General features: G+C 39.6%; 1 protein-coding gene across 1 annotated transcript in view; it reads left to right on the top strand.

Moving 5' to 3' along the window:
- The window catches only part of GPRIN3 (GPRIN family member 3), a 71,290-nt gene that overhangs the window by 24,535 nt on the left and 23,667 nt on the right, over positions 1-23,088 (top strand). The window lies entirely within an intron of this gene.

Raw genomic sequence — 23,088 nt, 5'->3', positions numbered from 1 at the left:
ATCGGACCCACACTTCTAAAACATGAAAAAAAAGACAAAAGAACGTTAGTATTTTTTAAAGTAAGCTTTCCAAATATGAGGTAGATTCTCAGTTGAAAAGAAAGTATATCCCATGTGATAAAGACAGAATATAGAAAAGCACCAATGAAAGGTGAATTTGGCTGAAACAGAAATATCAAAGCTGTTCTGAAGCCAGCCCCAGCCAGAGCACGAGGAGTCAAAACGTTGAGGGCAAGATTTTTGGGATCATCATTATACAGTGGTTATAATGAGCATGACCCACCCGATACTATCATCTGTATAACTTTAACAAGATGATCAGCAAAAACCAGACTTTTGTTGAAGCAAGTTCAGCTTTTGAAATGAACATCTTCATATTTTGCAAACTGGTGTCCTTCCTGACTTCTCCTTCTTTTCATTGCTCTTGTTCAAACATTCCGAGAATACGACAGCTACTCAAGCATCATGTCCTCTTAACTGTTATGTATATTTACATAAGGAAAACATATTCCTTCTATTCAAAAACATGACTGTAATTGAGCAACCTCAACCACAAAGTAAAATGGACCTCGTACGGCATTTCCCATGTGATAAAGACAGAATATAGGAAAGCACCAGTGAAAGGTGAATTTGGCTGAAAGAGAAATATCAAAGCTGTTCTGAAGCCAGCCCCAGCCGGAGCCCAAGGAATCAAAGTAAAATGTCTAAAAGTTAAGGAAAAAGATATATTTTGCAAAAGGAAAAGGGAGAGAGCTGAAAAGATAAGCGACTGATGAAGTCAAGCTAGAAAATGATGAATCTAAATGGCGAACCAATGCATGACCTCCTTTTCCACTGAGGGTAAATTAAGCAGTTGGAGCATCAGAGTTAGAGATTTAGGCAAAGAGTGGATGTTCTAACAGGCTACCTGTTCATAGTGTTTCCCTCTCAAGCACCAGTTCCTCCGCCAATTCTTGGATGTTGACTTACTTTCAGTTTATGTACAGGGAATCTTGAGTAATTTCTTTTAGGAATAATTATGGAGAAAGGACATAGTAAGATCTGAGAAAAGTAAAAAGAAGTGCATCGGATAACAGAGTAGAGAACTGAGGTCTTTGCAATGCAGCCTGAGGTTGCCAACGCATTTTCATAATTAAAATGTCAAGTTATGGACCATGATCTTTCTGTTGTTCTGTGATTATGGAGTGGATGGAGTGAGAGAAGGGAGGTGGGGAACGGGCAGTGGACATGGAAGGTCACCTGGCAGTGAGTTTACATTAGTAAGAAAGTACAAGCAATTGTACTATGACCATCACTAGTACTACTTATGCTGCTGCTAGCCAACGCTGTGTGCCAAGCTGTCTTCTAAGAGCTCACAACAGCCTCTCTTTCCATCCCTGTGTTATAAGCCTCAGGTACAGAGGAGTTAAGTCATTTTTACCCAAAGCCATGCAGCTCCTAAGTGGCAAGCTGGGTGTGAATCCAAATCATCTGATTCTGGAAGCACACTCTAAACTACTGTGCTAATGTAGGCTCTCACACAGAGAAACGTTTCCTGCAGGTAAGGGACACAGGAACTCCGACCTGCTAGTACGTTCTCTAATGTGTTGTGTTCAGTCTCCTGCCTCTGCTTATGCTGTTTCCTGGCCTTGCGTGACCTCCTTCCATCCATCCTTTCCTTCACACGGCTAACGCTTCACCCTTCAGGTCTCAGCTCAGGGGCCATCCTGCTCAGCACAGCTTTCCAGAGCCCTCCTCAAGGTGGGTGGGGTCCCTTCCCTCACAGACGTATGTGGTACCCTATGAGTACATCCATAGTAGCATTTACCATAGCATCCTGATAGCACCCTTCTGCCGCATCTTGACACCTTGGATCCCCCTGCTAATTTGTCCTTCACCACATCTAGTCGATCATGGTGCACAGGAGATTTCACCTCTTCTAGTATTTCTAGACCAATCCCTTCCCCTCTATTCCTGTGACCACTACCCTGGTTCTCTCAGTACCTCCTGCAGTTGCCTTCTGAGAGGTTCTTCTGCCTCCAGTCTCCACACACCTGTCCCGTCAAGCCCTCTGTGACCTGGGGAAATGCCGTACGAGGCCCAGAGCAGTCTTGTTTTGTTCCTGCCTTTAGCCTCCTCTCTTGACAGATGGCTGCTTTGTGCTATCGGCCTTGGATCTGGAGCTCCAGCAATGCTCAACTACAAGTTGTTCCAACCCCATCCCGCCCTCAATCACTCCTCCCAACAGACTGTCTCGCTTCTGTCCATCTGTCTACATGTTGTTGTTCATGTGCACATGAAATGCCCTCTCCCCTTCACTGACAACTCCTGTTCAACTTCCTTTTTTTTAAAATTGAGATACAGTTGATTTACAATATTATATTAATTTCAGGTATACAGCATAGTGATTCAGTACTTTTTACAGATTATACTCCATTAAAAGTTACTACAAGGCAATGGCTATAATTCCCTGTGCTATATAGTCTATCTTTGCTGCTCATCTATTTTATACATAGTAGTTTGTATCTGTTGATCCCATACCCCTAATTTCCCCCGCTTCCCTCTCCCGAATAGTAACCACTAATTTCTTTTCTATATCTGTGAGTCTGTTTCTGTTTTGCTACTTATATTCATTTGTTTAATTCTTTAGATTCCACATATAAGTGATAACATATAATATTTGCTTTTCTTGTCTGACTTATTTCACTAAGCATAATATTCTCTAGGTCCATCCATGTTGCTGCAAATGGCAGAATTTCATTGTTTTCTGTGCTGAGCAATATTCCATTATATATTTTATATATATATATACACACCACATCTTCTTTATCTATTCATCTGTTGATGGATCCTTGGGTTGCTTCCATATCTTGACTATTGTAAACAGTGCTGCTATGAACATTGTGGTGCATATATATTTTCGATTTAGTGGTTTTGGTTTTTTTTTTTTTTTTGGATATATACCCAGAGTGGAATTACAGGATCACATGGTAGCTCTATTTTTAGTTTTTTGAGGAACCTCCATACTGTTTTCCTTAGTGGCTTCACCAATTTATATCCCCACCAACAATGTACATGGGTTCCCTTTTCTCCATATCCTCACCAATATTTGTTATTTGTAGACATTTTGATGATAGCCATTCTGACAGGTGTGAGACGATATCTCATTGTAGTTTTGATTTGCATTTCTCTAATAATTATCTGTTTTGATCATCTTTTCATGTGCCTGTTAGCCATCTGCTTGTCTTATTTGCAAAAATGTCTATTGAGGTCTTCTGCCCATTTTTTGATTGGGTCGTTTGGGTTTTTTTGATATTGAATTGTATGAGCTATTTATATATTTTGGATATTAACACCTTGTCAGTCATATCATTTGCAAATTTTCTCCCAGTTTGTAGGTTGTCTTTTTGTTTTGCTGATGGTTTCCTTTGCTTTGCAAAACTTTTTAAGTTTAATTAGGTTCCGTTTGTTTATTGTTGCTTTTATTTCTTTTGCCTTAGGAGACAGATCAAAAAAACTATTGCTATGATTAATGTCAAAGAGTGCTCTGCCTAATGTCACTTCCAGGAGTTTGATGGCTTATGGTCTTACATTTAGGTCTTTAATCCATTTTGAGTTATTTTTGTATATGGTGTGAGGAAATGTTCTAATCTCATGGTTTTACTTGTAACTGTCTAGTTTTCCCAGCACCACTTGCTGAAGAGACTGCCTTTTCTCCATTGTATATTCTTGCCTCTTTTGCCCTAGATTAATTGACCATAGGTGCATGGGTTTATTTCTGGGCTCTCTATTCTGTTCCATTGGTCTATTTGTCTGTTTTTGTTCCAGTACAAAAACACTGTTTTGATTACTGTACCACACTGTTTTGATTACTGTAGCTTTGTAGTATAGTCTGAAGCCTGGGCGGGTGATACCTTCAGCTTTGTTCTTCTTTTCCAAGAGTGTTTTGGCAATTCAGGGTCTTTTGTGATTCCATATGAATTTTAGGATTATTTGTTCTAGTTCTATGAGAAATGTCATGGGTATTTTGATAGGGATTGCATTAAATCTGTATATTGTTTTGAGTAATTTTAACAATATTAATTCTTCTACTTCAAGAGCATGCGAGATCTTTCCATTTCTTTGTACCATCTTCGATTTCCTTCATCAGTGTACAATTTTCAGAATATAGGTCTTTCACCTCCTTGGTTAAGTTTATTCCTAGGTATTTTATTCTTTTTGATGCAATTTTAAACAGATTTTTTTTTTACTTTTTCCTTCTGATAATTCATTAATGGTTTATAGAAAAGCCGCAGATTTCTGTATGTTAATCTTGTATCCTGCAACTTTTCTAAATTCATTTATAAGTTCTAATAGTTTTTGGGTGGAGACTTTAGGGTTTTCTATATAAAGTATCATGTCATCTGCAAATAATGACAGTTTTACTTCTTCCCTTCCAATTTATCCATATTTTATTATTATATTATTATTATTATTACTTTTATTTCTTTTTCTTGTCTAATTGCCATGGCTAGGACTTCCAATACTATGTTAAATAGAAGTGGAGAAAGTGGACATCCTGGTCTTATTCCTCAATTTAGAGGAAAGGCTTTCAGTTTTTTACCACTGAGTATGCTGTTAGCTATGGTTTGTCATAAATGGCCTTAATTATGTTGAGATATGTTCCCTCTATATCTACCATGATGAGAGTCTTTATCATGAATGGATGTTGAATTTTGTCAGATGCCTTTTCTGTTTCTATTGAGATGCACATGTGATTTTTATCCCTCCATTTGTTAATGTGGTGTATCACATTGATTGATTTGCAAATATTGAACCATCCTTGTGTCCCTGGAATAAGTCCAACTTGATCATGGTGTATGATCTCTTTTATGTATTGTTGGATTCAGTTTGTTAATATTTTTTGAGGATTCCTGCTTGACTTTCAAGGCAACTTTGCTGTCACTTACACTCAGAATCCCTAGGTAGGCCCTCACTCAGTTGCACCAACAGTGTGCTCTCTTCATGCCCTGTACCTTATTCTTGCATGGAGCTCATTACTTTATATTCCAATCATCCCTTTGTGTTTCTGACTCCCCCCACTAGAGAGGAACTTCTTGAAAGTGAGGACTGGTATATACTTATCATGACATTGTCAGTGCCTGGGACATAGCAAAAGCTTGATAAATGTTTGATGAATTAATTAATGAGTTAATATACATGTTTAAATGTCACATATATAAATAACATTATTTCCACCTTTTATGCCTCATGCCTTACTATTTCTCCTTCCCCCTCACTGCTCATTAAACTTGGAGCTGTCCTTGTGTGTAGCATGATCTGTGTGGTTATTTACACTGTTCCTGATGTTCCTCTTGGGCGGGCTCCTGTTGACATCTCTGGCACTGAAATTGCCTCTCTCCCCAGCAGATGCCAACCCCTATAGGCAGGGATGGAGTTTTGCTCATTTTTGTGTCTCTCTAGTACCTACCAGAGGCTCAGCACTAGTATATGCTAAACAGTTTGGAATAGCTAAAAAGAAGTAATATGCGGCTTCCCTGGTGGTGCAGTGATTGAGAGTCTGCCTGCCGATGCAGGGGACACGGGTTCGTGCCCCAGTCTGGGAAGATCCCACATGACGCGGAGCGGCTGGGCCCGTGAGCCACGGCCGCTGAGCCTGCACGTCCGGAGCCTGTGCTCCGCAACGGGACAGGCCACAGCAGTGAGAGGCCCACGTACCGCAAACAAAACAAAACAAAACAAAACAAAAGTAATATGTTTCATGTTTAGTACTTCAGGCCCTTTATTTAGCTGTGTTGAGTTGAGTGAATACAAAAAATAATTACTGTGAAGGCCCTGCTTTAATCTCATCTCATAGCCTTCAATTAAGCAAGAGGTTTTACAAGCAACACACTAAGGCCCTTGGCAAGCTTTGCTAATCTTAATAACAGGTGGTCTTATTAGGCCTGAACAGATGTAGGTGATGTTTTTCTCACTTTTAGAAAAACAATGGCCTCCATTACCATCCGAGAGTAATATAATTGCATAGATGACAAATAATCAGATTAGTGAATTCTTAAAAGTAAACAAGTCCAGCTTGTTATATCTTTTATTAGGCGAATTTCCACAGATTTGTGGGATCTTTGATGTAAATTCATAGTTCCCATGATAACCAAGTGGGAATAACCCACTAAGCCACTTCAGGCCATGAAGAGGTCATTTTTAATTAAAAGTGCCAGCACATCTGACAGGTAAGTTCTCAGGCTAGCACCCTACACACTTTGGATTGATCCTTTCTTGATGAACTCTCATAAACCTGTGGGTTTATCCCAGTGAAGGATGCACACTGCTGAAGCCAGAGAGAGACTGCAACTGCTCATGGTCAGGCTGACAAGGCGTGATGTAAACTTTCCTGGCTTCCATTTATTTTATTGTTTAAAAAGCATATTTCTATTACCTAGATAATCATATAATATTTATTTTTGTTATAAACTGCTAGTCAAAGCAGTAAAAAAAATGCAAAGCAAACAATTCATGATTTGAGATAGCATGGACATAATTCTCATCATTGCTAGTGAATAAAATTAACTTCAATAATAGAAACAGCTCTTCCTTTATGCTAAAGTAATTTTGTTGGCAATACATTGCACATGGTTGGTCTTATGTGAGATCTTATTTTTCCCATTAATTTATATCCACTCTACTTGATGATTTGTAACTTTCTATTTGAAGGAAATAAAATCACACTTCTTTTGAGGCACGTTAACTTTTACCAATATTAACTGCATGTATTGTTTCTCTTGTTAGTGCCATGCAGGATACTGGAGCTGCCATGTAGGCACGCTCTCTATACTCTCTCAGAGCTTACTGCCTAACAAAGAAACACAAAGGAAAAAAACAACAACAACAATGATGGACAGCATAGCCATGCATTATAATGGAGATATGCACAGATGCAATGAGAGAACAGAGGGGAGATATCTAAAGCAGGGACTGGGAAAGGCTTAGGGTGGGAGAGTTCCAAGAAGGCTTCCCAGGGGAGGAGGTGCTGAGCTGAGCTGAGGTTCACAAAGGAGTAGAGTTAGGAACAGTTAGCTTCCTAGAGCTGTCGTAACAAAATACCACAAACTGGGTGGTTTGAAACGACAGGAATTTGTTCTCTCACTGTTCCGTAGGCTAGAATCCAAGGTCAAGGTGTCAGCAGGGTTGGTTCCTTCCAGTGGCTCTGAGGGAGAATCTGTTCCATGTCCCTCTCCTAGCTTCTGGTGGTTGCCAGCAGTCCTTGCTCTGTAAATACATCATTCCAATCTCTGCTCCTATCTCTTCACGGGACATTCTCCCCTGTATTTGTGTCTTTGTTCCTATTTCCCTCTTCTTATAACACATCCTAACTTGATTCTATCTATTAAGACCCCAGTTGAGAATTAAGGTCACAGTCACAGGTTCTGGGTGGACCTGAATTTTAGGGGACAGTATTCAGCTACTATAGAGGGCATTCGAGAAACAGGAAGCAGCATGGATAAAGCCACGTGGAGACCTTGACATGTTGGAGCAACCGCGGATGCTTGTCAATGGTTGGATTGAAAGGCTCTGGGAATCCTAACAAGTTATGAGGCTTAAGAAGTCACAGGAGCTTCATCACAAAGAGTTTTGTGTGCCAAGCTCAGGAATTTGAATTTCCTCATGAAATGTGTGGGTGTCACAGAAGGATTTTAATTCTGGAAGGTACATGATCATATTTGCATTTTAGAAAATCTCTCTGGCAGCAGTGTGGAGAATAGAAGAAGGTACAGGTTGCAGGCAGAGAGATTATATAGGAAGTCCTTGAAATAACTCTGGCAAGAAATGATAAGCGCCTACGTTACATCAGCAGCAGGGAGACTAGAGAAGAGGTGGTTCATAGAGGAGATATGCAGAAAGAAGGACCTCTGAGACAGGGTGGCTAGTTAGATGTGAAGGAGGGGAAGAGAAAGACAAGCATGGCTTTGAAGTTTCTGGCTTACGTGAGGAGTTGGAGCTGACATTCGCTGAGATAATTAAGGAGGAGGAACATGCTTAGAGGTAAAGGTGGATGAGTTTGGGGACCTATTTGAGGTACCAATAACACTGCTAAGTGGACAGCTGCTATTTTGGCGATCAATAGGCAGTTCTGGCTTGAGATTCGAGGTTCACGAACATATACGTAATCGCGTCCCTCAAGTTGAGTGCAAACAGTGAGAGGAGCAGAAGGTCTGGGAAGTGACAACATTTAGGACATTAACTGAGGAAAACAGAACCGAAGCATGCATTACAGAGGCGATTCCTGTAGAAAAAGAGGAAAACCCAGGGAGAGCATACCACAGATAAGAGAGCTTCCAGAAGGACACGGTGCTCAGACTGTCACATGCTACTGAGAAGCCAGCAAAGATAAGGAGAGGAAAGTGTTCGTTCTGGCGGAATCCAATCATTGATGGCTTTAGCAAGGCCAGTTTCAGTGGAGTGGCAGTAATGACAGAGGAAGAAGCACGACCATAGTAGATCTGGGAAAAGGGAGGCGCGTAAGGATTGTGGACTGTCTTTTCAAGAAGTTGGATTGTGAGGGAATCGAAGATCTATTGGAGTCAGTAGCTCCGTGGGGTTAGGGAAGAGGTTTCCCCTAATGATGGGGATTTAAGCATGCTGTGATCCAACTCAAGTGGGAAAATATGGGTTCTACAGGGTGGCCTTGGGAAGAGGTGGAAGGTGGAAAAGTGTAGGGGTATCTCTTACAAATAAAGGAGTCTATGAGGACATGTTCTTAAGGCAGTTGAGGGGTTTCTCATACAGTTGCTATGTGGACATCTTGTTAATAGGAATAAAAATCTTTCCTTCATTCTCCATGAAATGGGCATTTTTTGCTGGCTACCTTTCCCAACTCCATTCCCTGTCCTTTTGGAACAACGCTCCCATTTCCTCTTGGGGAATTGATTGTTCTGCTGTGTTTGCAGCCTTAGAACTCTTAGACAAGATACCCTGTCCTCTCCAGGCAAGGGTCAATTGTGCCTCTCTCCTAGGGCTTTGAATCTGGTGCCTTAACTGGTACAGGGGGTTGGGGGATGGGGGAGGGGGTGATTAGAGTTAACTTATCCCAGTGACAGTTCTTTACCAAACCCTGGCTTCTACCCTCTTCTACCTTGCTTCTGTAGCCTCTCCTTCAATTCTATGACTACGCCATATCCTTTGATAGGCTATAGTGCCAAAGACTGTGAAGCCACATGGCTTGGGTTCAAATCCACATCCTACCTGCGTGACCTGGAGCAAGTTATCACTTAGCTCCTCTGTGCCTTGGTTTCCCTATCTGTGGGACTAGTAATGGTGCCTATATACAGGGTTCTCTAGGAATTCATGAGTTTAATGCTTAGAATGGTGCCTACTCAAAGTAAGTGCTATAGGTGTTTGCTATTATTATTCCAATAAATCCCCCTTCTCTGTAAGCTAACCAGGATCATCTGTTGCTATGTGGCACGAAAGAATCTTAATGGATACCTCTTTCATTCCAAAGGCGTAACATTATATTATACTGAACTTGAAAATCACATGTAATTAATACTTTCATAGGGATTGACCATTCACAATGGTTTAGAGAGAAAGAGAATTTGAATATGATAGTATAGTTGTGCAAATGGATGAAAGCTCTCATTTAAGTATCAAATAAAGGAGGTTAACAAGAGACATTAATGGCATGTTTGTACAGCGTTTTGGAGAACAAATATGGGTGAGTTTTAAAAAATTATTTTGAAATGTGGTAACTCCACACTGGCTGTTGGTAGAAATGAGATGGATATGATTGTTCCTTTCTTTCTAAATTCATAATACGGTAGAAAATGCAGCGATCCAAGAATCAGATTTGAAGGCTTATGTCCCTTATGTCCCCGAAAGGTAACATTTCTCAATGAGTCTCAATTTCCTCATGAAGAAAATGCTCACTGCTGTCCGACACTGAGCTCTGGCGTAGTTTGTTACCCAGCAATACTGCAGCTAAAAGTAACTGATAAGATGGGTTATAAAGCTGTGGGATTAGGTAAGATCCCCTTTAAGGAGAAGGGGGAAAAGGCCGAGGAATAAATCTAACAAACTCTGGCAGTTAGAACTAAGGAGGAAAAGCTACCCAAGGCAGACTGCAGAGAAATACAGAAGAAAACGAATAAACTGCGGGTCATGGAGGCCAAGAGAGGCACACATTTCAAAGAAGAAATAGTCACGTGTTGAATGTGGCTAAGAGGTCAACTAAGATGAAGGATTCATCCACATCGAGGTCACCAGTGATGGCAGCGTGAGGCTGGGTGGAATGCAGTGCTGAAGGTTGGGCTTTATGGGTCAAGTAATGAGCAACTAGTGACAAGAAATTATACCCAGGAGCCTCAGACACCCAAGGACAGAGGACGGAAAAAAGGAGTTTGGAATGACTAAGGCCCAGCAAGTGGCCCAGCAGTGAAACATGCCAATTTCCTCTCTGCAGACAAGTAATCTAAGGTCACCGTTGTGGACTGACTCTCCAAGGTCCCATGACACAAGGGGAAAAGCCAAGTTGTAGATCTGATAGGTGGAGCGGTAATGGGCAGGCAGCCACGTAGAGCAACATCTGGGTCAGCACGAGAAAGCACAGTGGTTTGAAAGTAGAATATAGTTCAGCCTGTGTTCCCTGGGGTTCCTGGTCCCTCCCTGGCATGCACAGTGTGTGGACTACAGACTGCCCCTTGCAGACAGATGTTCTGCCCTTGCAAGTCTCTTGCGTCTTCCCCTGGGATCATCTCGCCTCCCACCTAGACATAGGCCCCACAAGGGCGGGATCTGCCACTTCTCCTGAGAAGTTAGCCCACAAATAGAGGTAACACTGGCTACTCTTTTCACCGTCTGGGCTGGAATCTACAATTCCTAAGCCATTTTAAGAATTCAGCTGTAACCTCAAAAGCCACTGTGATGGAGAATGGACACTTCTGAGGTCATAACACTCCCCAACTTAAATGGTTTTAGGAGAAAAATTCTTTGTTTGGGCTGAAGGCCCTTCCCAAAATGTGTGAGAAGCTAATGAATCAGAATGAACTGTTGAAAAGGAAAAAAAGACATTAAAAAAGCGTTATATTTAGGTCTGCCCAAACAAGCATACTTGACCCATATCCTTTTTTTTCTTTTTTTTTAAGTGATTCAGTTATACATATACACACACATATATATTCCTTTTCAGATTCCTTCCCATTTAGGCTATTACATGATACTGAATATAGTTCCCTGTGTGATACAGTAGGAACTTGTTGTTTATCTGTCTTATATACAGTGGTGTATATCTGTTAATCCCAAACTCCTAATTTATCCCTCCCTGCCCATCCCCCTTTGGTAACCATAAGTTTGTTTTCTATGTTTGAGTCTATTTCTGTTCTGTAAATAAGTTCATTTGTATCATCTTTTTAGATTCCACATATAAATGATATCATAGGATATTTGTCTTTGTCTGATTTATTTCACTTAGTATGATAATCTGTAGGTCCATCCATATTGTTGCAAATGGTATTATTTCATTCTTTTTTATGGCTGAGTAATATTCCTGTGTGTGTGTGTGTGTGTGTGTGTGTGTGTGTGTGTATGCCACATCTTTATCCTTTCATCTCTTGATGAACACTTAGGTTGCTTCCATGTCTTGACTGTGTACACCATGAACACTGGGGTGCACATATCTTTTCTAATATTAGAGTTTCATCTTTTCCAGGTATATGCCCAGGAGTGGGATTGCTGGATCCTATGATAACTCTATTTTTAGTTTTTTAAGGAAGCTCCAGACTGTTCTCCATAGTGGCTGCACCAATTTACATTCCCAGCAACAGTGTAGGAAGGTTCCGTTTTCTCCACACCCTCACCAGCATTTATTATTTGTAGACTTTTTGATGATGGCCATTCTGACTGGTAGGAGGTGATATCTTACCAGTAGTCACAAAACCATGTATTTTTGACATGCATTTCTCTAATAATTAGCAATGTTAAGCACCTTTTCATGTGTCTGTTGGCCATCTGTATGTCTTCTTTGGAGAAATGTCTATTGAGGTCTTCTGCCTATTTTTTGATTGGGTTGTTTGGATTTTTTTGTTATTGAGCTGCATGAGCTGTTTGTGTGTTTTGCGAATTAATCCCTTGTCAGTTGCATTAATTGCAAATATTTTCTTCCATTCCATAGGTTGTCTTTTTGTTTTGTTTATGGTTTCCTTTGCTGTGCAAAACCTTTTAAGTTTGATTAGGTCCCATTTGTTTACTTTTGCTTTTATTTCCATTACTCTAGGAGACGATCCAAAAAAATATTGCTGCGATTTATGTCAAAGAATGTTCTGCCTATGTTTTTCTCCAGGAGCTTTGTAGTGTCCAGTCTTACATTATAGTATCCAGTCTTACATTTGACATGTATTATTATAACCTATCATTTTATGAATGTATCCCTCCTCTCCCCATTATGGGAATATTACGTATATGTTCAGACTAATGCTGCAGGAGCCAAACTCCTCCTGCTGGATTCTTGGCAGGCAACCAACATACCCAGCCAACGTACCCACTCTACAAATGAGAGTAGGAGAAATGATGATACCACCACCTTTGAATTCCCGTCATGTGGGTAATAGAGAAAAGGCTGGGAAACACTGCCAATATGCCTGACAATAATAATAATCTGAAACTGTTCTTTCCCTGTTTCTTTACAGATTGCAGTGCACTCACATTATTTTCTAATACATTTATGTTTCTTCTCTTTTAGTTTTAGAGACTTTGGGATGAGTGAGGGGAGGATATACTTCTCATGTGTAACAGATTATTTCTGTAGAGAAACATAAGAGTGATGTCTAGTTTTTCAAAAGAAACTAACCACCATTTATGTTAGCACCCCCCAAATGAAATATTTAGGTATAAATCTAACAAAATATGTACAAAATCTATGAGGAAACCTACAGGACTCTGGTGAATGAAATCAAAGAAGTAAATAAAGAAGAGATATTCCATGTTCATGGATAGGAAGAGTCAGTAATGGCAAAATGTCAGTTCTTCCCAACTTGATCTATAAGTTTAATGAAAAACCAATTGAAATCTCAGCAAGTTGTTTTGTGATCTTGACACTGATTCTAAAGTTTATGTGGAGAGGCAAAAGACCTAGAATAGCCAACACAATATTGAAGAAGAACAAAGTTGAAGGACTGATGCTACCGAACTTCAAGGCTTACTATAAAGCTACAGTAATCAAGGCAGTCTGGTATTGGTGAAAGAACAAATAAATCAACGGAACACTGAAATGTCATTAGAGCCAGATATAGGCCCACATAAATATAGTCAACTGATCATGAAGAAAAGAGCAAAGGCACTACAATGAAGCAAAGATAGTCTTTTCAGCAAATGGTACTGGAACAACTGGACATCCACATGCAAAAAAGTTAGTCTAGGTACAGATCTTACACTCTTCACAAAAATTAATTCAAAATGGATCATAGACCTAAATGTAAAATGCAAAAGTATAAAACTCCTAGAAGATCACATAGGAGAAAACCAAGATGACCTTGGATATGGTGGTGACCTTTTAGATACAACACTAAAGGCACAATCCATGAAAGGAAAAATTGATAAACTGAACTTTACTAAAATTAAAAACTTACGCTCTATGAAAGATGATGTCAAGAGAATGAGAAGGCAAAGTACAGATTGGAAGAAAATATTTTCATAAGACAAACCTGAAAAAGGACTCTTAATTCAAATATGCAAAGAACTCAAAACTCAATAAGAAAAAAAACAACCTGATTTTAAAATGGGCCAAAAATCTTTAACAGATATTTCACCAAAGAAGATACACAGATAGCAGATTAGCATGTGAGAAGATGCTGCACATCATATGTCATCAGAGAAATGCAAATTAAAACAACAACAGGATATCACTACACACCAGTTAGAATGACTAAAATCCAAAAAAATAATAACACCAAATGCTGAGGAGGATGTGGAGCAACAGGAACTCTCATTCATTGCTGGTGGGAATGCAAAATGGTACAGCCACTTTGGACAACAGTTTGGCAGTTTCTTACAAAGCTAAACATACTCTTAACATACAGTCCAGCAGTTGCACTCTTTGGTATTTACCCAGATAAGCTGAAAACTGATAGTCACATAAAAACCTGTACATGGATGCTCACAGCAGCTTTATTAGTAATTACCAAAACTTGGAAACAACCAAGATGTCTTTCAGTAGATGAATGAATAAGTAAGCAATGGTTTATCTGGACAATGGAACATTATTCAATGCTAAGAAGAAAAGAGAAAACATGGAAGAACCTTAAATGCATATTACTAAATGAAAGAAGCCAATCTGAAATGGCTACATCCTGTATAATTCCAACTGCATGACATTCTGGAAAAGGCGAAACTATGGAGACAGTAAAAAGATCACTGTTTTGCAAACTATAAGACACTGATGAAAGAAATCAAGGATGACACAAACAGATGGAGAGATATACCATGTTCTTGGATTGGAAGAATCAATATTGTGAAAATGACTATACTACCCAAAGCAATCTACAGATTCAGTGCAATCCCTATCAAATTACCAGTGACATTTTTCACAGTACTAGAACAAAAAAATCTTAACATTTGTATGGAGACACAAAAGACCCTGAATAGCAAAAGCAGTCTTGAGGGAAAAAAAACAGAGCTGGAGCAATCAGACTTCCTGACTTCAGACTATATTACAAAGCTACAGTAATCAAGATAATATGGTACTGGCACAAAAACAGAAATATAGATCAGTGGAACACAATAGAAAGCCCAGAGATAAACCCACACACCTGTGGTCAACTAATCTATGACAAAGGAGGCAAGGATGTACAATGGAGAAAAGACAGTCTCTTCAATAAGTGGTGCTGGGAAAACTGGACAGCTACATGTAAAAGAATGAAATTAGAACACTCCCTAACACCACACACCAAAATAAACTCAAAATGGATTAGAGACCTAGATGTAAGACAGGACACTATAAAACTCTTAGAGGAAAACATAGACAGAACACTCTATGATATAAATCACAGCAAAATCTTTTTTGATCCACCTCCTAGAGTAATGGAAATAAAAACAAAAATAAACAAATGGGACCTAATGAAACTTAAAAGCTTTTGCAAAGCAAAGGAAACTACAAACAAGACGAAAAGACAACCCTCAGAATGGGAGAAAATATTTTCAAATGAATCAACAGACAAAAGGATTAATCTCCAAAATATATAAAAGCTCAAGCAGCTCAATAGTAAAAAAACAAACAACCCAATCAAATAATGGGCAGAAGACCTAAATAGACATTTCTCCAAAGAAGACATACAGATGGCAGAGAGGCATACGAAAGGATGCTCAACATCACTAATTATTAGAGAAATGCAAATCAAAACTACAGTGAGGTATCACCTCACAGCGGTTAGAATGGGCATCATCAGAAAATGTACAAACAACAAATGCTGGAGAGGGTGTGGTGAAAAGGGAACCCTCTTGCACTGTTGGTGGGAATGTAAATCGATACAGCCACTATGGAGAACAGTATGGAGGTTCCTTAAAAAACTAAAAATAGAATTACCATATGACCCAGCAATCCCACTACTGGGCGTATACCCAGAGAAAACCATAATTCAAAACACACATGCACCCCAATATTCATTCCAGCAGTATTTACAATAGCCAGGTCACGGAAGCAACCTAAATGCCCATCAACAGACGAATGGATAAAGAAGATGTGATACATATATACAATGGCATATTACTCAGCCATAAAAAGGAACGAAATTGGGTCATTTGTAGAGACATGGATGGATCTAGAAACTGTCATACAGAGAGAAGTAAGTCAGAAAGAGAAAACAAATATTGTATATTAACGCATGTATATGGAATCTAGAAAATGGTACAGATGAAATGGTTTACCGAGCAGAAATTGAGACACAGAAGTAGAGAAAAAACGAATGGACACCAAGGGGGAAAGCAGCAGGGGGTGGCGGTGGTGGTGGGATGAATTGGGCGATTGGGATTGACATGGATACACTAAAATGTATCAAATAGATAACTAATAAGAACCTGCTGTATAGAAAATAAATTTAATTTAATTTAATTTAAAAAAGAGAAAACACAGACATCAAAAAAAATTTTTTTAAAAAGGATCAGTGTTTTCCAGGGATTTAAAGGGCAGGGAGGGTGCTCACTCAGGCAGCACATGTACTAAAAAAGAAGGGCAGGGAGGGGAGGGGTGAATAGGTGGAGCACAGAGTGAAATAGAACGCTGAAACTACTCTGTATGGTACCATAATGATGGGAACACGTTAGCATACATTTGTCCAAACCCACAGAATGTACAACACCAAGAATGAACCCTAATGTAAACTGTGGACGTTGGGTGATAATGCTGTGTCCATGTTGGTTCATCAGTTGTAACAGATACACCACTCTGCTGGGGGACGTTAATGGCGGGGGCTATGCATGTGTGGGGTTAGGGGTATATAAAAAATGTCTCTATCTTCCTATCAGTTTTGCTATAAACCTTAAACTGCTTTTTAAAAATAAAGTCTTAATTTAAAAAAAAAGTTTAATGGTATTTCCAGAGTGACATTAGGAATTTTTAAGTTTCTTCTTTAAATTTTTTATATTCTAAAATTTACTTATAGTTATGGTTGGTGGTTGCATTAATCATATTTCTCAACTCAGTTTATGAGCACTGGTCTGTAAAGGACACTATCTTGTTTAATTATTTAAATAATTAATTGATTTCTCTTTATCCTTTTCCCCATGGGTCACCGAGGCCTGTCATGCCATTTTTATATGTTCTTATAAAAAGGATATTATATCAATATGTCTATTTCTATTGTATAAAATTTTTTTAAAAGAAACTACTGAGGGTATCTTTTTCAGCTAGTCTTTTACATGTATAAATAAGGAAAAGGAAAATCTAAATTCTAGGCAATAACAGAAGTGTCTAGTGCAATAGTAAGTAATGAAAGGGATCTATAATTAAGAAAGATTACATTAAAATGTGAATTAGAATATCATTAGCAAAACTATAATAATTAAATTAAAATAAATATTCTGAAAGGGACCTAAAGATCAGTGTATATTTTAACTTATATGTGGAATCTAAAAGACAAATAAATGTAACAAAACAGAAACAAGAATAGAACAAAGTGGTGGTTGCCCTCTGAGGGGAGGGGGGTCAGGGGATGGGCGGAATAGGTGAAGGGAATTAAGAGGTACAAACTACCAGTTCTAAAATTAAAAAGTCATTGGGATGTAATGTACAGCACAGGGAATATAGTCAGTAATATTGCAATAACTTTGTATGGTGTGTAAGCTATAAAAATAATTGAATCACTATGTTGTATACCTGAAACTAATGTAATATTGTACGTCAACTATACTTGGATAAAATTTTTTTAATTAATTTTTAAAGGATCAGTGTATAGACAGTTGACAGAATAAATTAGAGGAGTAAAAACTGTATAAAATACAATTATACATGTTTATACCTGGTGCACAGTAGGTGATCAATAAATATTTATGAAAGAATGGTTGGTAATTCATTGTTAGTATCAAGAAATACTCTATATTATTTGCTATACGGCAGAGGGACAAGATAGCTCTGAGCTCCAAAACAGGTAATTCTGTTTTCAAGCAGTAATTTCCTGGAATTCAAGTCTCTTGAGACAGGTAAGGCTCAGAGGAACTTCCCTTGAAATTAAGTCTGCCTGGCCTAAGTAAATTGTAGACATTATTTATTATGGAACTGAGAGAACCACATGAAACTGACCCACTGTTAAGATCACTTAGGCAGATTAGGATTTTGTTTTCCTTTTTTTCTTTATGAAATGTGTGGGCAAATATTAACCAGTCTGATTAGGATCCCAGATTGCATTATGGTGACGACATTACAGTTCGTCATTACTGGTGACGTTGACAAGGGAGGCAAACAAAGGTCTATTTCATTAAGGAAGAAATAAATAACAGCCAATGAAGGAGTTGCGCAATCATTTTCCTAGGGCTCTTTGCAGGGCTGGCCGGAAATGAGTGAGGACTTAGAAGGGCTGCATTCTGCCCCTCCTCCAAGGATGGACGCAATTCTCAGCATGTCAGCAGGGGCACAGAGCTGCCAGAGCAAATCTAGTCCAACTGTTGGGGAATCCGAATCTGTTCTGAAGAAGGAACAAGAAAGCTATCCTGTTGTCTTTTATCTCTGTTTTGATTCCTTTTTTTCCGACTGATTCCAAAATACTCAAATACCACCTGAGGTCCAAGAATGTGCTAACCCCGTCTAGCATGGAGTGGCTGCTGACTGTAGGCAGGTTGCTATTATTTTATTATTGATGAGAATATCTTGAAATGGGACTTCCCTGGCAGTCCAGTGGTTAAGACTTCGCCTTCCAGTGCAGGGGATGTGTGTTCCATCCCTGGTCGGGGAGCTAAGATCCCACATGGCTTGGGGCCAAAAAACCAAAACATAAAACAGAAGCAAGACTGTAACAAATTCAAGAAAGACTTTAAAAATGGTCCACATCAAAAACACTTCAAAAAAAAAAGTATCTTCAATAATACAATGTAAACATCATTGGTAAAACTTTAAAGTTAGATATCTAGCTTTTGTTCTATTACTCAAATCACGGGGCCAAACCTGTCTTCTATTTGAGTTCTCTTCTCAGACAAAGGCACTGCTTTACTCTTAGGTTAGTTGGTTTCCTCCCCCTACACCCATGCGTGAGTGTACCCACTGCACGCACACACACGGACACACACAGTTTGCCTGGCCCCTTCTTGGAAAATGCAAAAGTCACCAGGACACAGTGCTTGCCAAAGAGGCTGCAGCTCCTTTTGCCACACCTATAGCTCCTATGCCTGTCCATGACCTTCAGAAGATTTAAGCTCCAATTTGTTGTAGCTGTTAGATTAATGCTATAGTTGGGATTATCTGGGACTTGGGAACACATTTACTAAATTTGCAGGTGGCATAAACAGAGATGGTCATGCAATGAATTTACCAGATATTTCTTAAGAGAAATAAATGATCTACCAAAAAGATGTGATACCTTCCCTCTTTCTTGTCTGCAACATTTCTAAAGCTCTACGTGTTAGATTCTGTGCCGGGCACCAGAGGCCCAAGCTGAACACGTGGTTACCTCTTATTTGGCGCTCTGAGTTAAACTCTCTGTTTTTCAATCTTTGGGTCACTACAGATATCAATTTGGTAGGTTTTAGTCAGCATTTTTTTTTTAATTTACTTTATTGAAGTATAGCTGATTTACAACATTGTGTTAGTTTCTGGTGTACAGCAAAGTGATTCAGTTATATGTGTATGTATATTCTTTTTCCTATTCTTTTCCATTATGGTTTATTACAGGATATTGAATATAGTTCCTGTGCTATACAGTATGACCTTGTTGCTTATCCATTCTATATATAATAGTTTGCACCTAGTCAGCATTTTTAAATGGAATGGAATTGAATAGAAATATCAGAACTATTGTTTTTAGTACCATTTTATTTTAGTGGACTAAACAGTTGGCTACAAATGTGTGTACTGGATTGTGAGGTATTTTTTTAAGCTGGATTGTGTCAAAATTTGAAATCCACTGGTATAGCTAATATATCGACAGAGAAAAATTTGTCGTAGCCCGAGTATTCCACCGAAGCAAAAATCCCATTAACCACACTTCTTTTCAAACAATTAGAAACATGCCATCAGAAGAGTACCAGGGGCAATGGAAGCTTGAGTTTAACGCCCAAAGAGTGATTGAGAATGTGAAAAGAAAATGTTCTTTTTATAAATCTTAAAATAGGAAGTGCTAATATAATCATGACTGCCATAATGGTATGATTGAACATAAAACTCTGCAAGGAAACTCCTTATGGGATTAGCAGAGCTCTGTGTGCTGTGGTAAAGTGTAACTCGTCCAATACCCAACACCAGCAATCGCCACGCTGTGACTGCACCGCCTTCCCCTTTCCATCCACTCCCTGCAGGCTTATATTAAAGACCTAATTTTTACAGCCTTCCCACCAACACGTAGGCCCAGTCTCCAGGTTCTTGTTTCCTCCATCATCCCCTCTAACCAGTTAGAGTTTCAAGTCCTGGTAATTCTTCCATCAAAAGATGTATTGCATCCATGATGTCTTTCTCTTTCCACTTTCCTTCTCACTGCTTGTCCAGACTGTTGTTTTAACCACCTGTCCATTGCCTCTACTCCACTCCCCCCAGCGTTCCCATATACCCACGTACTGCCCACTGCCCTTTGATGCCACCACCCCTGTCCTGTGTGCTCCACTCCTAGTCCAAGCACTTCAATGAGCTGAAAGAATCTGAACTCTGAACCCAGCGGTATCGCTTGTTAGCTATTGACTTTGGGTAAGTTAATTAAATTTTATGAGCTTCAGTTTCATCAACTATAAAATGTGAGTTAAATGAGTACTACCTCATAGGGTTATTTAAATGAGATCATGCTTAGGAAGTCTTTAGGACATAAGAACACCTAGAGCATAGTATGTGCTCAACAAAATACGTTTCCACATCATGACATATTGCTAACCTGTATGATGGGGTGCACACTCTTCAAAACAATACTCAATTTTCCTTAGTCTGACATTGTATTCATAGTGTCAAATCCTTCTGATTCACAGACTCACCACTGTAGCTGTCCTTCAGCATTGTAGCCTCCCTCAATTGCCACTTCCCCAATGCGCTCTTATCCTTCTCTGCTGTGCCACATTCCAGCATCTGCATCATGCTGCCTCTTGTGTTCTGTCATTCACTTGGCCCTTAGCAACATATGTGATGAGTTATTGTTTCTCCTATGTGTATCTCCGTGCATGGGATTTATAGGAAAGATGCCCTAGCAAACGAAAACGTAAAAATGCCAAATATGTTATAATACGTATAAGAACAAAATGTGTTTGAAAGAGTAAGAAATAGGTGAACCATTTGTATTTCAGTGTACACTCAGTGAGGCCTACCTTTGTCTGGCAACTTTGATAAGTTAATTTGATTCTAGTTAACTGACCTTTGTTTTCTTAGCATCAAAGCAAATTGCGAGGTGACTGACTTAGTCACAAAGATTTGATGTAGACCCCAGAGGTTATCAGTGTTAAGCTCCTTCTTCATCCCTGAGAAGCTGTACTAAGACCACCAGATTATCTTTTTTTCTCCCACTCCTTTTGTCCTTTTTATGGTCAATCAATTTATCATATCCCTCTCCTCACCTCCTTTATGTTTTTCCATGTCACTATGTACTCTGCTTTGGTAACTTTAAAATGGTAATTAATCAGCAGGTCTCGTGTAATAGTTTTCTCCCCGAATGAGAATTAAAGATACTCAGGTTGACTAAGAGAATAAATAAATGCTCAAGATTTACATGCTATTGGTTGGCTAAATTAAGCTGACAGTTCTAAAAGTGTTTTAAGTGAAAGGGACACGTATTACCTTAGTTCCTCAAATATTTGATTTAAAGCTTAGTGCAATGAGAATCCTACCGCTACAGAAAAATATTCCTGTCTCTCCACAACTATTTTTGATCACCAATTATGTATCAAACCACATAGCAAAAGGTTGGATTCTTTGATAGTGCCTAATCATTGCCTTGAAAACGGGAATCCCTGTTGCTTAATCTGTAGTTTTTTCAACACCTGAGTAGGCTTGAAGAACTGTGTTTTGTCCTGTATGGGAGAATATGGTTCTAAATAATGGGTATCTTAAGCTTAATCCAACCAAAATGTCATTTAGGCATAATCACCTCTTGTATCCTGCCTGCTCTGGTTAACAATTTCTGTAATAAATTTCACAGTTGAGGGATTAAGCCTTAGAAATGATTCATTATGAAAAGAGTGAATACCAACGACACTAGCCTTTTGGAGGAGGGAGGAGAAAGGCCAGGCTGATGTGCTTGCAGAGAGATGGGGTGGACATTTCAACACAGACCTACTTCCAGAAAGGTACCCTCAAAGAGAAGTCTAGTGATATACTATTGAGGTGAACTGTTATCTTTTTAAACACTGCTACACGTTAAGCACCCTAGCCCACTGAAAAAAGTCATTGTTGCTCAGCTGAATAATTAACCAAATTTGCAGAGGAAATCCAGCAGCACCACTGCCACAGGAAGGATGAGAAGCAGGTCCCACCTACAATGGCCATCTTTTTTTTTTTCTTTTTTTTTTTGCGGTACGCGGGCCTCTCGCTGCTGTGGCCTCTCCCGTTGCGGAGCACAGGCTCCGGACGCGCAGGCTCAGCGGCCATGGCTCACGGGCCCAGCCGCTCCGCGGCATGTGGGATCTTCCCGGACCGGGGCAGGAACCCGCGTCCCCTGCATCGGCAGGCGGACTCTCAACCACTGCGCCACCAGGGAAGCCCTACAATGGCCGTCTTTGAAAAACATAATTTGTACTGAGGTCTGAACTATTGTCTTAAAAATCAGAAGAAATTTTTCTCTCGAGAAACTAAGAACTAACTGAGCAATGGTTAGGGATTCCTTCCAGGTGGGAATAAATCCTGCCATCCCACCTTCCGTGTATATCCAGCATACCTCAAAATCGTATGCTTCTCCCTTCCGCCTTCCAACTTATTTGCCTTACAATCGTTCAAGAGCTTCACTGTTTTCCTTACTTCCATAGCCAGCTTCTCAAGAATGGTATAAATATTTAACAACTGGCTCTCTGGGAGAAAAATACCCCTCAGGTTTGGAGTTTGCCGGTGATGTCACTGATTACAGAGATCCGGCACACGACTGCTTGTAGACCTGCTGGTCCCACCTTTCACCACTTGGGTACCTTAGTAGTGGCTCCAGAGTTTCTATAAAAGGGAATTGCAGGGCCATTGTAACTGCAAAGGGAGGCTGCATAGTAAGTGCACTGTTTTTATTGGATTATATGGTTTGGAGTGAATTCAGGGGCATAGAGAGAGCAGTGGGGAGTAGCTAAAGCCCCAACCCCCAGTTCATGCCGTTCACCCACCTTTGGCAACAGTCACCCATTAAAAGTCTTCCGGTCCAGCCTTGGTCCCTGTTCTTTAACCGTCTTGTCAACCTTCCCGACATCCTCCCAGTCACTCTGATTGGAGATCTTGGAATCATCCTTCATTCCGTCCCTCACCTTGCTTCCCAC

Source organism: Orcinus orca, chromosome 4 (genome assembly GCF_937001465.1).
Source record: "Orcinus orca chromosome 4, mOrcOrc1.1, whole genome shotgun sequence".
NCBI lineage: Eukaryota > Metazoa > Chordata > Mammalia > Artiodactyla > Delphinidae > Orcinus > Orcinus orca.
Note: the sequence above shows the minus strand (reverse complement) of the source record. Positions and strands in the feature narration are given on the sequence as shown.